This window comes from Tamandua tetradactyla, chromosome 8 (genome assembly GCF_023851605.1).
Source record: "Tamandua tetradactyla isolate mTamTet1 chromosome 8, mTamTet1.pri, whole genome shotgun sequence".
NCBI classification, from domain to species: Eukaryota; Metazoa; Chordata; class Mammalia; order Pilosa; family Myrmecophagidae; genus Tamandua; species Tamandua tetradactyla.
The window spans coordinates 17,774,265-17,789,022 of record NC_135334.1 but is presented as its reverse complement, the minus strand read 5'-3'; the positions used below and the strand labels follow the sequence as shown (position 1 = coordinate 17,789,022).

The 14,758-nt window shown below is 40.2% G+C and overlaps 1 non-coding gene across 1 annotated transcript; it reads left to right on the top strand.

Moving 5' to 3' along the window:
• The first annotated feature begins 12,760 nt into the window (after nucleotides 1–12,760).
• LOC143645361 (U6 spliceosomal RNA) lies at nucleotides 12,761–12,864 on the top strand. Its single transcript, XR_013157081.1, has one exon. It is a non-coding gene; the product is annotated as a U6 spliceosomal RNA (small nuclear RNA).
• Nucleotides 12,865–14,758: the final 1,894 nt, after the last annotated feature.

The following is a 14,758-nucleotide window of genomic DNA, read 5'->3' as shown; positions in this document are numbered from 1 at the left end:
TGATGATTGTATAATGATAGAGCTTTCACAATGTGACTGTGTCATTGTGAAAACCTTTTGTCTGATGCTCCTTTTATCTACCTTGTCAACAGATGAGAGGAACATAAAAAATAAATAAATAAATAAGATTTAAAAAAAAAGAGAATAGCATGTAAAAGTGCTCAGAGTTGATACAGAACAAGGTATATTTGTAGTTTACTGAGATTAACATAATGAGAGGGGAGATTGTGAGTCTAGGATTTGCAAGTGTGCTTAAGATTTTATTAACAGTCAGAAGAGATCACTTTTAATTTTGAGGACAGTGGGGGTGCAGTAGGGTGTCAGTGAAGGCTTATTGAGCTAAGCAATAACCACGGATGGCAATATTTTCATAAATTTTATCTCAAGTCTCTGTGTATGAGGGATTAGAAGAAAGGTATGGAAAAATCCAGACAGTGACTACTTGGTATTTTCAGAAATAAATTCATTCAGCCATTCAGTCAACAAACAACCATTCATTCATTCAATAACTATTTATGAGTCACTTTCTCTGGATGTCAACCATGAAGTAGTAGTTCAAAAGATATAAATATAAGCCCAACATGGTCTGTGTCTTTAAGGCTTTTCAAACCTCATGACAATGGCATGATCTTGACTGCTAACAGTCTCTCTGTTCCTCTTTTGCCTCTCCCTCCAATCCTTTCTCCACCAGCTGAAGTGATCATTTTAAAATGCAAATCTGATCAAGGTCAGTTCATGACTGACAAACCATTTGGTAGATCCCCAACTAAACTGTTTAATATGCCATATTCTCTTTCTTCTCTGTGTCTTAGTGTACGTTACCCTCTCTGCCAGCAACATTAATTGCTCTAGCTATCTCTCACACCCACGCTGGCTAGCTCCTGTAAAGTTCTCAGCTAAAATCTCACTTCCTCTTGGAAGCCTTCCTAGATGCCACGAGTGGGTCACAGCCTTCCTCTGTGCCTCCACACACTTCTGATATCATTGCATTTTTCTCACTGTATTGTAACTACCTGTTTAATTTTTTTTTTTTGGTCTCCATTTCTAAACTGTAAACTCTATGTTAAAGAGGACCAATTATATCCTAAGCATCTAAGGATAATGTCTGATACATGGCAAGGTCTCAATAAGTATTGACTACCTGAGTGAATGAACAGGTTAATAAATAGATGAAATAGTCACTAAAATTATCCAGCCTGGAAGATTATATCTCACTTGGGAAAGAAGCAAGTGTTTTCCACCATTTGTAAGATGGCATGAAGGCTAATTCCTGCTCATCTTTCCAACTCAATATTGAATGGGGCAGAGATCCTGGGTGGGCTTGGGGTTAGAATGACTGGTTATCAGATAAGAAGCTGTGGGGAGGGTGGTTGCTATCACAGCCTTTAAGCTTATTAAATTACACAAGTCTATAGTGCACAGGACTAAAACAGATTCAAGTGGGTTCTAGATCTGCAGGCTCTAACTACCTTGTGTATATAGTTCTTTGTATTTTTTAGAATCCTGGAGTGCCAAGACTGGTTGCACCTTAGAGATTTTTCTTTTTTGTATTCTTGTTGTACAACCAAGTTCCAGGGAGGGAAAGTGATTTGTCCAAAGTCATGGAGCAAATCAGTAGAGCAAAGCTAAGACTGGAAAACCTGTCTCTCTACATCTGGTGAAATGTTCGCAATTCATGGTTCCCAAAGGTACTGGACATTTTTTTAAAGAGCATCAGTCACAGACAGGTTTGCAGCATTTTTCATCATGTTGAATGTTTTTATTTATTAACTCAAAATCTCATCCTTCATTCACTTGCTCCTTCAATCGATATTTACTGAATGTTACTACATATCTTACACGGCCAGGTGCTGTAGAAAGTGGAAAGCTAATTCAGGATCCCTGGTCCTCATTTCATTTTAGCTGCACTGAAAATGTAATGTGTACGCAAAAAGTGTACTTTCAGTAAAATTATCAGGGGTAGGGCACCAAAGGAGTGCTCACTGCTCAGAGTGCTCATCATGCTTACTAAGGTTTTGTTCTCCCTTCAGATTTTCTCAAATTTCTTATTTTCAAATAATAGCATTATTATTTTCACTTAGTAATCAAAGTATTATGCTTTAAAGCCACTGCAGCAAACTTTTCTGCACATTGTTATGTCAAGAAACATCATATAAATGACAAAGATAAACAATATCTTAGAGATTAATCAAGTTGGGATTTATGAAGACAGAGTGATAAAGAACCACTAGGCTACGTGGCAAACTACAACACCCAGCACCCTTCCTGGCTAACCTATAGGCAGGCTTGTTGGAATTTCAAGTAGAAAGAGGGTTGTGGAGTCATCCGGCCTGGATCCAATCCTGCATCCCTGTCATTCACAGTTTATCTTAGGAAAGGGCAATCCATTCTGTTTTGGACAGGTGCTAATTATTTGACAGTCTTTCTAAACAAATTTTAAAATTAAAAAAAAAGTGAAATGGGGTGTGCCAGTCTGAATCTGTGGTGGACCCCAGAAAAGCCATGCCCTTTGATCCTCATTCAGTATTGCTGGGTGGGAGCATTTTGATTGTTTCTAAGAAGATGTGACCCACCCTATTGTGGGTGGTAACTTTTGATTAGATGATTTCCATGGGGGTGTGGCTCCACTCATTGAAGGTGGAGTTGCTTACTGGAATCCTTTAAAAGAGGAAACATTTTGGAGAGAGTACCTTTTGGTAGAGCCACATGAAAGCCAGCAGACGCCGCCGCCATGTTCTCCATGTGCCCTTCCAGCTGAGAGAGAAACGTTGAACGTTGTCGGCCTTCTTGAACCAAGGTATCTTTCCCTGGATGCCTTAAATTGGACATTTCTATAGACTTGTTTCAATTGGGACATTTTCTGGGCCTTAGAACTGTAAACTAGCAACTTATTAAATTCCCCTTGTTAAAAGCCATTCCGTTTCTGGTATATTGCATTCTGGCAGCTAGCAAACTAGAACATGGGGGAAACTGGATATTTGCATAGTGCCAAAGTCTCACCCTACTGTTTTATCTGCTATTCACAAACAGGAACATGCAACTTTATATGGAGGGAGCAGGCTGGCAACACTTTAACCCAGCAACCAACTGTAGTATCACTCATGGTGGGACAAGCAGACGTTATGTGACTGATGCTAACTGAAGCACACAGCATCAACTATCAAATATTCATACCAAAATGACCCACCTGAATCCAACCAGAACTTCAAGTTATAGAAGACCACAAAGGCTAGAAGAGCAAGTGAAATGAGACTGCATGGAAGCAGGCAAAACCAGGAGGTCAGGCACCTGTGGTAATTCCCCATTTCCTTCAATAAAATCATGCTATGAGAAAATGCTCTAAAACAAGGACTGTTCTGGAGAATTAAAGGACATAACCAAATACAGTGTGTGGTCCTTTATCAGATCCTGGTTTCAACAAACCAATCATGAAAGACATTTTTTGAGAAATTAGGAAATTTTAATATGGACTTAGCATTAAATAATTTAAAGGCACCATTGCTAATTTTGTTAGGCACCTAAAAAATTACGCCTTTAAATTATTATGTTATTGTGGATTTTTTTTTAAAAAGGTTGCATTTTGAAGTAATTGGGGTGATCTGTTATGACATCTGAATTTAATTCAAGGAGATGAAATAAATATGGCAAGGGGTCAATAACTGTTAAATTTTAGTGATGGATGCATCCTTACACTGTTTTCTTTATTTCTGAATAAAGAAATATTCATTAACATTTTTTCTCTTTAAAAAAAAAAACAGGAAGAGACGCGGTGCGGATACCAGTCAAACAAAAAGAAATTTAAACAATGATGAATGTTATTTTAAGCTCAGAACTCTGGGTCTAAAAAGCAACACAGACCAAAAGCTTTTAAGAGTCTAGAGAAGACCTTGTAGCCTGAGGTGGACAAGGACAGCTTCACGGAGGAGGCAGAGCTTGGATGAATGAAGCTGAAATGGGCATTGGCAGAACTGAGCACTTGTGAACCATGCAGGGTCCACAACCATAGCGGAGTCCAGACAGTTGCCAAGTTAAAGGCTCGCTCTCCTCCCACTGTGGGCTGCAGGAGGGTTGCTGGTGAAAGTAGCCCTCACATTTGGTACGAAAAGCTTTCTTACTATAGGTCTAGGGAGTGATCCTGGAGCCTGACTTCCCACTGGGCACTGCTCTAAACTCGCAGCCGAATAATCAGAGCTAATTACAAACACAAAGGGATGCTCATTTGCAAAGAGATGACCCCCAGCTACTTGTTGTACAAGTCCGAGGTCAACTCAGTCCGACTCAATTAGTACTTTCCCAATAGATCCAGTGACAGCCTCACCCAGCCCAAAGGCAGCCTCTAGTTCCAACCCCAGCAAAACCACACAGAAGCCTTTAAAAGCCAGGCGTGTGTTTTCTCTCTAGCTCCATGTTGACCATTTTTCCCTTAAGAACAATTTAGTGAGTCTACAGCAAACAAAACAACAGCAGAATGGACGACGTTGCCATTTATATGCTCTGACTAATGCAGCTCCTGATTTCCCTTCCAAATTAAATGCATTTCGCTTAGTACGTTTTCAACAGACGTTACTCATCCTGCGATTAATGAGTTTGCTGTGAAAGCGTACTTTGGTAGCAATTTGAAACAAAAGCGCCTTTACGTGACTGCGGCTTTGCTTCTCCTTCCCTCTCCATCTTGTCCTCTCGTCCTCCCCAGGGCAAATGCACCGCTGATGGCAGGATGGGGAAGCTGGAAGCCGCCGAGGGTTTTCTTCTATGTCACTACACTACATTAGGAATAAAACCTTCCACTTAAACACTTAAATGAAAACATCGAGACACTAATTTACTATTTGCAATCACATGATTTAAGCCAAAGCTGCCTTAATTTCCTTCCCATTTTGCTTCATATTCAGTGTGAGCCCACACTAGATTGGTCTATGAAAAGGCTGTCTTCGAATCACAACACTTAAGACCTCTTTCATTTTCTTTTTGATTAAATAATTGAAATTCCTGTCAGGGCCTGCACTTTACTGATGCACAGATTTGGTGTGTGAGGATAAAGACCACTTTTTGTTTGCTGCCTGGATCTTAAAAGCCAGCAGGCTTTACTTCAATGAGGGACTGATAAAATGGACCCACGCTATTCACCCATTTTACAGAAATTTCCTGTAGCCATTAAGTGATTGTTTGAGACAAATTACAGGAAGCATCTTCTCTCATTTAGCCGTCTTCATTCATCTGGAGGCTTCTGCCTGCTGAAAAGAGCTCAGCCTCTCCATTGCCAACTTCATCCATTAGGAAGAAGGGGGGGAACATGTGCATATGTACACGCAGACACAAACACATGCATACAAAAAACACATGCATACAAAAAAAAAAGTCGCTTAAAACTTCATTTGCTGCAATTAAAACAGCCTGAACATTCCATGATCGGCTATGGCAAGGGTACCCCAGATCAACAGCCCAATCCAACATGGCCATGGACCTCTGGTCTCCTGCAGTTGAGGCTAAGTGAATCCTAAAAAGAGGTGGGAACCCTCCCCAGTCCTACCATCCCATGACCCATTGATTCAGCTCAACAGCAGTAGGTATTTGTGTGGCTCTGCCCTTTGATCCTGGGCCCTGTAATACATGTAGTCTGACTCAGAATGTTTGTCTGTTTAAATTTAAATAATTTCACACATCCTTTTTGGCAAAGGTCTTGCAGGAAGAAAAGGAGCATTGCTTAATGCCTACCCAAGGAATGGTGCAAATGCAGTCCTGCTTGGAAGCCAAAGGAGAGGCATAATGTCCTTTAAAGATCCCAGCCAGCCAGAATTTCCTTTCTCTAAAGCAAAACTAACCACACTCATGTAGAGTAGGGGAACCTGGCATTTATTTCCCAATTGTCAAGTGAGGACAAGGATACTGGTCAACCTGGAGACTAAAACAGTAGCCTCCCAGCCTGACTTTCCAACTCCTACCAGGGCCCTTCCTTCCCCAAGTTGCTCCTACTTCTTTGTGCTCCCCCCAGGTATAATTTTTCAGTGTTTGAATCCCTTTTTTCCACTTCCAAGCCCACTGTTCAGCTCAGGAAGTAAGAAATATTACTCATGCAAGACTATTACCCTGAACTCTCAGGAGCAACAGTTAGAATCAAACAACCCTGTGAGGGTTTGAGGGAAAGGTGGGAGAAGACCAACACTGCTCTTACAATGACCATGGAGAATAGCGTCTGGCCTCTTCCACTCTCAACAAAGATATCACTCTTTCACTAAGCCAATGAATAGATGCATGAAAAGCAGACCTGGGTTTTAAGCCAGGGGACCTCTTCCTGGGGTGCACTTCCCTGTGTATGAAGAGAAGAAAGACCATCTCTCAGTGCTGCTGGTCAGCTACAATGACCTGATAGAAGAAAGAGTGCTTGAGATGTCTGATGGTTAGGTTCTGGTGTCAGCTTGGCCAGGTGATGTGCCCAGTTGTCTGGTCACGTAAGCACTGGCCTGACCTTGCTTGAGGATATTTTGTAGCTGGTTGATAAGCCAGAAAACTGGTGCATTAAATCATCAGTCAGTTGATTGCAGCTGTGCCTTATTACATCTGTGGTCAACTAAGGACATGTCTCCTGCACAACCAGTTGAAGAGTATTAAGGAAAAAAGAGAGACTTTTTCACTGTTACTTTATTCAGCAAGCCTTTCCTGTGGTGGTCATTGAGACCCTCCGTCAGATCTGCCAGCTTCCCAGCCTGCCCTACAGATTTTGGACTCTTCCATTCCTAATGGCTGCGTGAGACACCTTTATAAATCTCATATGTACAGATAGCTGCTGTTGGTTCTGTTTCTTAAGAGAACCCTGACTAATACAAGATGCTTTGAAGAGGTTTCTAGACTTGACAGTGAGGGTATAGAAAAAGTAGGCAAGGTGAGGTCATGTGGAAGATACCACATTACCAGGTGAACTGAAAGACTAGAAGTAGCACTCAGAAATCTGTCTCAGACAACCACATGGTACAAATACCACATTCACTTCCCACCTGTGCGATGAATCCCAATTCCTAGGAGAAGTCAGAATGCATCTGAGTCTTGTTCTGATTTCCTTCCATCTGAAATAACTTCAGTGCTTTGTCCATGGGAGCAGACAAGTGAGCTGGATTTGGAAATCCAGGGTTCCCAAATGCTGATCAGTGGACCATGCTGACACATGACAAAGTTTTATTAATTAAGATGAAATTGGGACAATAAGAATACCATAATGAATATTTCATAGAGATCAATTTATTTCACTTAATATTCTTTCTTTCTGAGACTACATCATTGGAATGAAAAGCTCCAAGACTTTAATCTTGTTCTCTGCTTTTTCTCTAACACCCAGAAGATAGCCTGCTACATGATAAACATTCAATAAATATTTGTTAAACAGATGAAGGAATGAATTATGTCCTTCCTGCTTTCCTGGTATTAAGATATCCTTTTGTCCATGAAATAGTATTGATAGTAAGTGGCAGAGTTTTGTGTTTTTTTAATGTCCTTCCTTGGAAAAATCAAAGTGTATAATTACTTTTCAAAAAATGTGTTGTCTACAATGTCTGAATTTGGGGATCTCTGGATCAGATGATCCATTAGAGATCATTTGCTCCTATGGTCCCTCAGACACTAAGTAGCAATGTGTTCAAGTCCAGAGATGTTTCCCTTCTGAGGTCTTTGAGCCAGAGAAGCCGGGGTTCAGATATTGGAAAACAATATACTGGCCATGCAGTTTTGGCAAATTACTAAAACTATGTTTTCCTCTTTAAAATGGGAAAAATGTTACCTCAAAAGATGGTGATGCCTTCAAATGAGAAAGCAATCTATGAAAGCACCCAGATTCTGGAACAAAATTGGTATACTATATATATATATATATACACACACACACACACACACACACACACACATTCTTTTTTTTTATTATTATAGCAGAACTTGTGCTTTTCCAGGACTGTGAAGGAAGGACTTTAAAAGTTGTCCCAGGGCCTGGCCACCTCAAGATTTTCTCAATCTTCTCTGGGAAAAATGCTCCCAATTCTAGATTAGTACCTGGATCCAGAATCTCTTTAAAGATAGCAAGAAAACATTCACTTCTAAATTGGGCACACTTGTCTGCTAGAGGAGAAATGGGAACACATTTTAATGGGATTAGTTGAGAAAAATAAGTGAGTTTTTTAAAGCTAAATGTATTTCATTTGAAAGATTTATGTAAAGGACTATTCTTTGTCATCTTTGGCATTAAAGCATTTTATTCTGTTACAAAATGATGATGACAGTAGATGATATTTGGTTCATTTTTAAAGTTGGTAATTTAAAGTTGTCAAAATAAAAACTGAGAATCTACCCTATTGTGTTTTGTTTCTTTTTTTCTTTTTTTTTTTTACATGGGCAGGCACTGGGAATCGAATCGAACCCGGGTCCTCTGGCATCACAGGCAAGCATTCCTGCCTGCTGAGCCACCGTGGCCCGCCCTACCCTATTGTTTTAAACTGGCCTAAGCCACTCTGGTCATCACAATTATCAGGCTCTTTTTTGTTTTTTAACTTTTTTTAAATTTCAAAGTACATTTTAACAGATAGTTATAGAACTGATTTCAAAGTTTGGTATGGGTTTCAGTTCCACAATTTCAGGTTTTTCTTTCTAGCTCCTCCAAGACACTGGAGACTAAAAGAAATACCAAGTCAGCAGTCATCCTCCTCTTATCAGGCTCTTTTTTATAGGTATGGGGAGTTTCCAGTAGTTGAGAAGGCTCTAGATTTCTCCCCCCATCACCTCACCACCAGGTAATATATTACAATGAGAGAGAGAGTCACAGACTAAATTCTGTGCACACCCATTAGCAATTAGATATATCCAGTTCTGTGAGCTCAATTATATTAAGACTCTACCCTTTTGCAGGGTTTCTCAACCTCGGCACTATGGACATTTTGGACTAGATAATTCTTTGTTGCATAGAGCTGTCCCACACATTGTAGGATGTTTAGCAGCATCCCTTGCCTTTACCCATTAGATGCCAATAGCACCCCATTTCGGTTTGCTAAAGCTGCCAAGATGCAATACACAGAAATGGGTTGGCTTTTTCAGTGGGGATTTATTAGTTACAGGTTACAATTCTAAGGACATGGAAATGTCCAAATTAAGGCATCAACAAGATACCTTCACTGAAGAAAGACCAATGGCATCCGGGGTTGTTCCTCTGTCACATGGGAAGATATCTTCTGGTCCTTCACTCCCAGGGTCCCTTGCTTTTAGGTTACTTGTATCCTTGCTTGCTTCTCCCGGAACACCTCTCTGAGCTCTCTGTGTCCTAACGGGTCTTCTCTTTACCATCTCCAGGGTGTTTTTCTCTCTCTGTGTCCTTTATGTGGTTTCATCCCTCTGCTCCCTGTCTTTGTCTCTCTGTGTTTTCTGTCTTTATTCTCTTCATAGAGGTCTCCAGTAAGAGGATTAAGACCCATGTAGAATTGGGTGGGTCACATCTCCATAGAAACAACCTAATGGAAAGGTCCCACCTACAATAGGTGTGCACCCACAAGAAGGGATTAAAAGAACATGGCTTCTCTGGGGTACATAACAGCTTCAGATCACTGCATACCCCTCTCCAGTTTTGGCAACCAAAAATGTCCCCAGAGAGTGCCAAATGTCCCTTGGGGTGGGAAGGGGAAACCAACTGAGAACCACTCTCTCCAACAAAGCATCTTATGAACAAGGTTCACTCAAGGTACATTCAAATCACTTCTCAACCAGAGCCAAAAAGCCCAATTGTCTGGAGGCTTCTTAATACATGACTTGGCAAAATTCTAGGAGTAGGGCACAGTTCTCAAATATTTAGGCTCCTCAGCTGCTTGAGGCACATTCCCTGTTCATTCAAGAATATGCCTGATCAATATTTCTAGCCAACCCACACATTTTGAGTAACACTCCTTTCACCAGTAATAAATCACTTCTAACACCAATTGCACAAAACAAAACTCTAGGGTTAATAGGCAGTAAAGACCTTTCAGTGCCATACTTCAGGGGTATAGACTTTTGATTAGAGACTATCGAATGCTAACCACCCCAGAAGAGTAAGGGAGATTATCACACTCTTTACAACTGGAGTAATTTTAAGTAAAGGCAATATGACAGCTCAATATAACAGCTATTTAGGTATCCTAACTCTATCCTGTTGTTGTTGTTATTATTATTATTTTAATGCTATTGATCCAAGAAATCCAAGAGCTGAAACCATTGCCCTATATCAAACCGCTTCTTTGTGAAAAGTATATTCAGATCTTCCAAAGGCACCCTTGCACTCAGAATGTTCCTGCGTGTGATTTGTAGCCAAATTTTTATAAAAACAAGTCCCCAGCCACTTTTCCCAGCTGACAGAAAGGATGGGTTAAAGCAGAAGTCTGCCTGAAGTCCATCTTGGGAGTGAATTGCATGATTGCCAAACAGAGTTTGTTTCTCAGAGAGTTTGTGTGTATAAGAATGCACAAGTTGCAATTAATTCCCAGCGAAATCACTCCTCAAATTAATTAGAAATGCAAAGTGTGAGTCTAAATGTTATGAGATTATAAAATGGCTTAATAATGGGAACAATGAGATTGGAGCATATGCATTCTGGCCATGTAAATATTTCATAACAGTGCCAATCTGATTTCATTTGCCTAATCATGCCATTGATATGCAGCCACCAGCCTGCAGATAGAAAGGCTGAATTGCAGCAGATCACCCTTCTAATGTCATAATTATTAATATTGGAGGGAAATGGAGTTGCTCCGCTCTGGTGGAAGCCGCTGGGCCTTTCGAATTGAGGTGGGGATGGCACTGCTGGGGGAAAAGGAAGAAGGTAATACCCCAGCCCCAACATCCCCATTCTGCTTGTTGGCCAGAAGCATTTAGGTAATTAGGCAGTTAAACAGATTAAAGCGATGGTAATGCTGGAGAGAGGAGTTGCAGGGCATAAATGGCCCAACTTTCAATCAAAATCATGTTGAAATACACACACAATTTGAGAAAAGATAAAAGCAGAGACTTTTGTGGCATTGAAGGATTCTTGTACAGGAGAAAGAGTTGCCATCATGCTGTGTGGGGGTGGGGGACTGAGTAGGGGTGCAGAATCTCCCCTTGTGGCTTCCTCTATTCAGTCAGCAGGTTCCATAGACTTTGTGCACAAATCCCTTCATTAAAGCATAGAAGCTGGCTTTCCCACTGACCTTTGAGAACGACTTCCCTTCATTTCCAATTCTACTGCCTTGGAACATTTATTTTATGTTAGCTCACAATCCTCAGGTGGGTGTTACATCTCCACTCCAAGGGTGAGGAGTGTCTAGTCCAGAGTCCTTTTGTTCTCTGTGCCCTCCTTGGCATTTAGTACAATACAGTAAATACACTGGCTTGGTTGCTCCTCCTGGCAATAGTTCTCACCTTTTAGCTGTCAGAGTTCAGAGAAAGGCTCTTACGTATGAAAAGCTAGACTGTAGCTTTGCATCCCGGTTCTGCAGTTAGCAGTGTGACCTTAGGCAAGTCACCTAACCCCTCCGAGCTTCAGTTTTCCCATTTGCAAAAAGATGATCAAAATGCCTGTCTGTTTTGTTGTGAAAATTATTCATAGAAGACAATGTGATATCATTACTTATTTTGTTATACACTGCCTCATTTTCAAAAGGCTCTGGAGCCACCAAGAACACTTCACGAAATGCAAATGCCATTGTAATGTTTAAAATGAATATTTTCAAGGTTGGAGTTAAAGTAATTCAGAACACAGGGGTAAGGAAGACAGAGTCTCTATTTTAGAACCACACATACTCTTTGAGACCAGTAGAAGAAAGGTTTATTTGGTCTGGAATGGAAGTTTTCTGTAGTGCATAATCTAATTCAACCTATCTGTATAGCTCATTTAAACAAATGAAACATAGGGAGCCCAGGATAAGAAAGAGGTCCCTTAATCCTGTATAGATCAATGCTTGGATACATCCTAGAGTATACTAACTAGATAATATAAAAAGTATTGGCAAAATCCCCTGAGGGGTGGGAGAAAGAATATGAAACTATTAAACCTTACCATCAGGGAATCCCCTGATACTGTGTCAAACTTTAAGGACATTCAAATCAATAGGCCATGCCCTCAATCATAAGACTTACTCTTGTGAAGTTTATACTGTAGGTAGTGGAGAAGATTAGACTACCTATAGGCATGCCTAAGAGTTACTTCTGGAGGACCTCTTTTGTTTCTCAGATGTGGCCTCAGTCACTCTAAGCCCAACTCTAACAGGTGAAATCATTGCCCTCCCCCCTACATGGGACATGACATCCAGGGATGAAAGTCTCCCTGGTGATGTGGGAGATGACTCCAGGGAATGAATCCATGGAATCAACAATTCCATCCTGACCAAAAGAGGGGGAAGAAGTGTAATTAATAAAGTATCAGTGGCAGAGAGAGTTCAAATAGAGTCGAGAGGCTACTCTGTAGGTTGCTCTTATGCCAGCTTCAGGTAGACCTTGCTACCTATGATAACCTGCCAACCCCCAACCAGGACCATTCCAGCCAATCCTAAAGAACACCTAGGGCAAGATATAAGATTCTGCAAGGGTTCCATGCACTAGAGTAACTTTCCAGAAACATACAACCTTCAGATGGGTCCCTGATCCAGATAAGTACTGAAACCTAGCCCAGCCTCTCCAGAACATCAGGTAGTTCCATCTCCCTACCCCATATTAGTGGCAGACCTTTCCAAACATGAAAAATTTAGAATGGCCATAGCCCAAACACCCCTAAAGAGAATATAGAGTGCTCACTTCAGCAGCACATATACTAAGATCGGAACGATACGGAGATTAGCATAGCCCCTGCGCAAGGCTGTCATGCAAATTCGTGAAGCGTTCCATATTTTTTTAAAATACAGAAAAAAAAATGAAAAGAGTTATGGAAAGATCAAAGGTGATGGTGGAGTTATAGAGAGAAGACAGGATTTAACAAATGAATATGAATGCTGAATCATTAAATTGATATCTCTTTTAGTCTCCAGTATTTTAGAATAGCTAGAAGTAAAAACTTAAAATTGTGGAATTGTAACCCATGTCAAACTCTGAATTATGTTCTACAACTAAATGTTGTGCTGTGCTTTGAAATTTATAGTTTTTTTGTATATATGTTATTTTTCAAAAAAAAGAAGGAAAAAAGTTATTTGTGATGATAAAAAAATATTTAAGCCCTCTAGCCTCCTATAATCTGGAGCAGCTAGAAGGAAAAATATGAGAGGATCGTATGGTAGCCCATGACAGACTCTGGGTTCTGTCCTGTAACTACTTGCTGAAGACTGCTTTGAAAACTATTGCTTTTTTATTTCTTTGCTTTGTATATATGTTGTACTATACAATCAAAAAAGGTAAAAATTAAAAAAATCTAAATTAAGGAAAATTTTTAAATTACACAAAATTTATAATAGCTCTAAGAGTTGCAGGGTTATAAAATTAATCTATAAACATTTCAGTTTTGTGGATCTATTTCCTTCTGATACTATTCAAAAGTATTCTCAAATCTCTCCATTTATGTTTATGAACCAAACAAATGCAATGGAAAAAAAAAAGAACATTTTCAACTGTATGTTTCTCTGCTTCCTTTGCCTCCAAATGGTCTCTTCCTTGCCAAAATGGCTATTACCTGGAAGCAAACAATTCCCTTTTAAAGAAAAATCCTTATCTCCAGGAATTCTCATCTTTAAGATCCACAGATTGGCATAGAATTATATTACATCTAGGCAGTGCATTTTTATGTGCTTGTTAAATATTGACTGTGAGGTTCACATAAGGTTCGGAGGCAAACTGACCACAGCCGGAGGAAGTGTTTTCAGGCACCAGCCTGGTGGGGGCCTGAAGTCAGATTTCAGCTCATAGGGGAGAGCAATTAGAAGGTCTTTTATATCTGAGGGACTGGGCAGGAATTGGAGGGATGAGCGAGGTGTGGTTTTGACAGCCACGGGAAGTTGGGGAGTTAGTGGCTCTTCGTTGATGGGACCTAAAATTTAAAAGCTGCTATAGTCTTGGCAGGGTTGTAACTGCTGGGGTTTTGGTGCGTACTGAGCGAGGGAGTTTATCACAAGGATGCAGTTGCCTGAGGGTGGATGCTGAGTCAAAGGGTTATCACAGAAATGCGGTCCAACTGCTATGTGAAGACCTAAGTTAAGACAAGCTGCATCACGGGAGTGGGAGAGGGGTAAGTTTGAGGGTCCCAGGGAATTCTAACATTGACTAAGCAAACTACTTAAAGTCTCTAAAACTCAGTATCCTCATCTGTAAAATGAAGATAATAATAGTCCTACATATAAATATTTAGTATGGTATCTGGCTCACAGAAGCTCTCTCTGTAGGTTGGCTATTACGATTACTGCTCTGATAATAATAATAATTATTATATAATTATCAACTAAGGAATGGATATATAAATTTGAACTCCAGGAAACCCGGAAGTTAGAATTATTACCACAATACAACTCTCAATTACCTTCCTGCTGTCAGACTGCATACATAACTGCAGATTGTTATTATATGTCCACAGCATTCAGAAGTATAAAATGTGTGCTACAGAAATAATAATCACTAACACTCATATGATACTCAATATGTACCAGGCACTGTTCTAAGCACTTTACATGTAGCTCATTTAATTCCTATAGCTACAATAGCTCTAATGAAAAGGGTCCTATCATTATTTCCATCTTACAGATGAAGAAACTGAGGCACAGAGATGCATATAATTGTCTAAAGCCATAGAGCCAATAAATAGTAG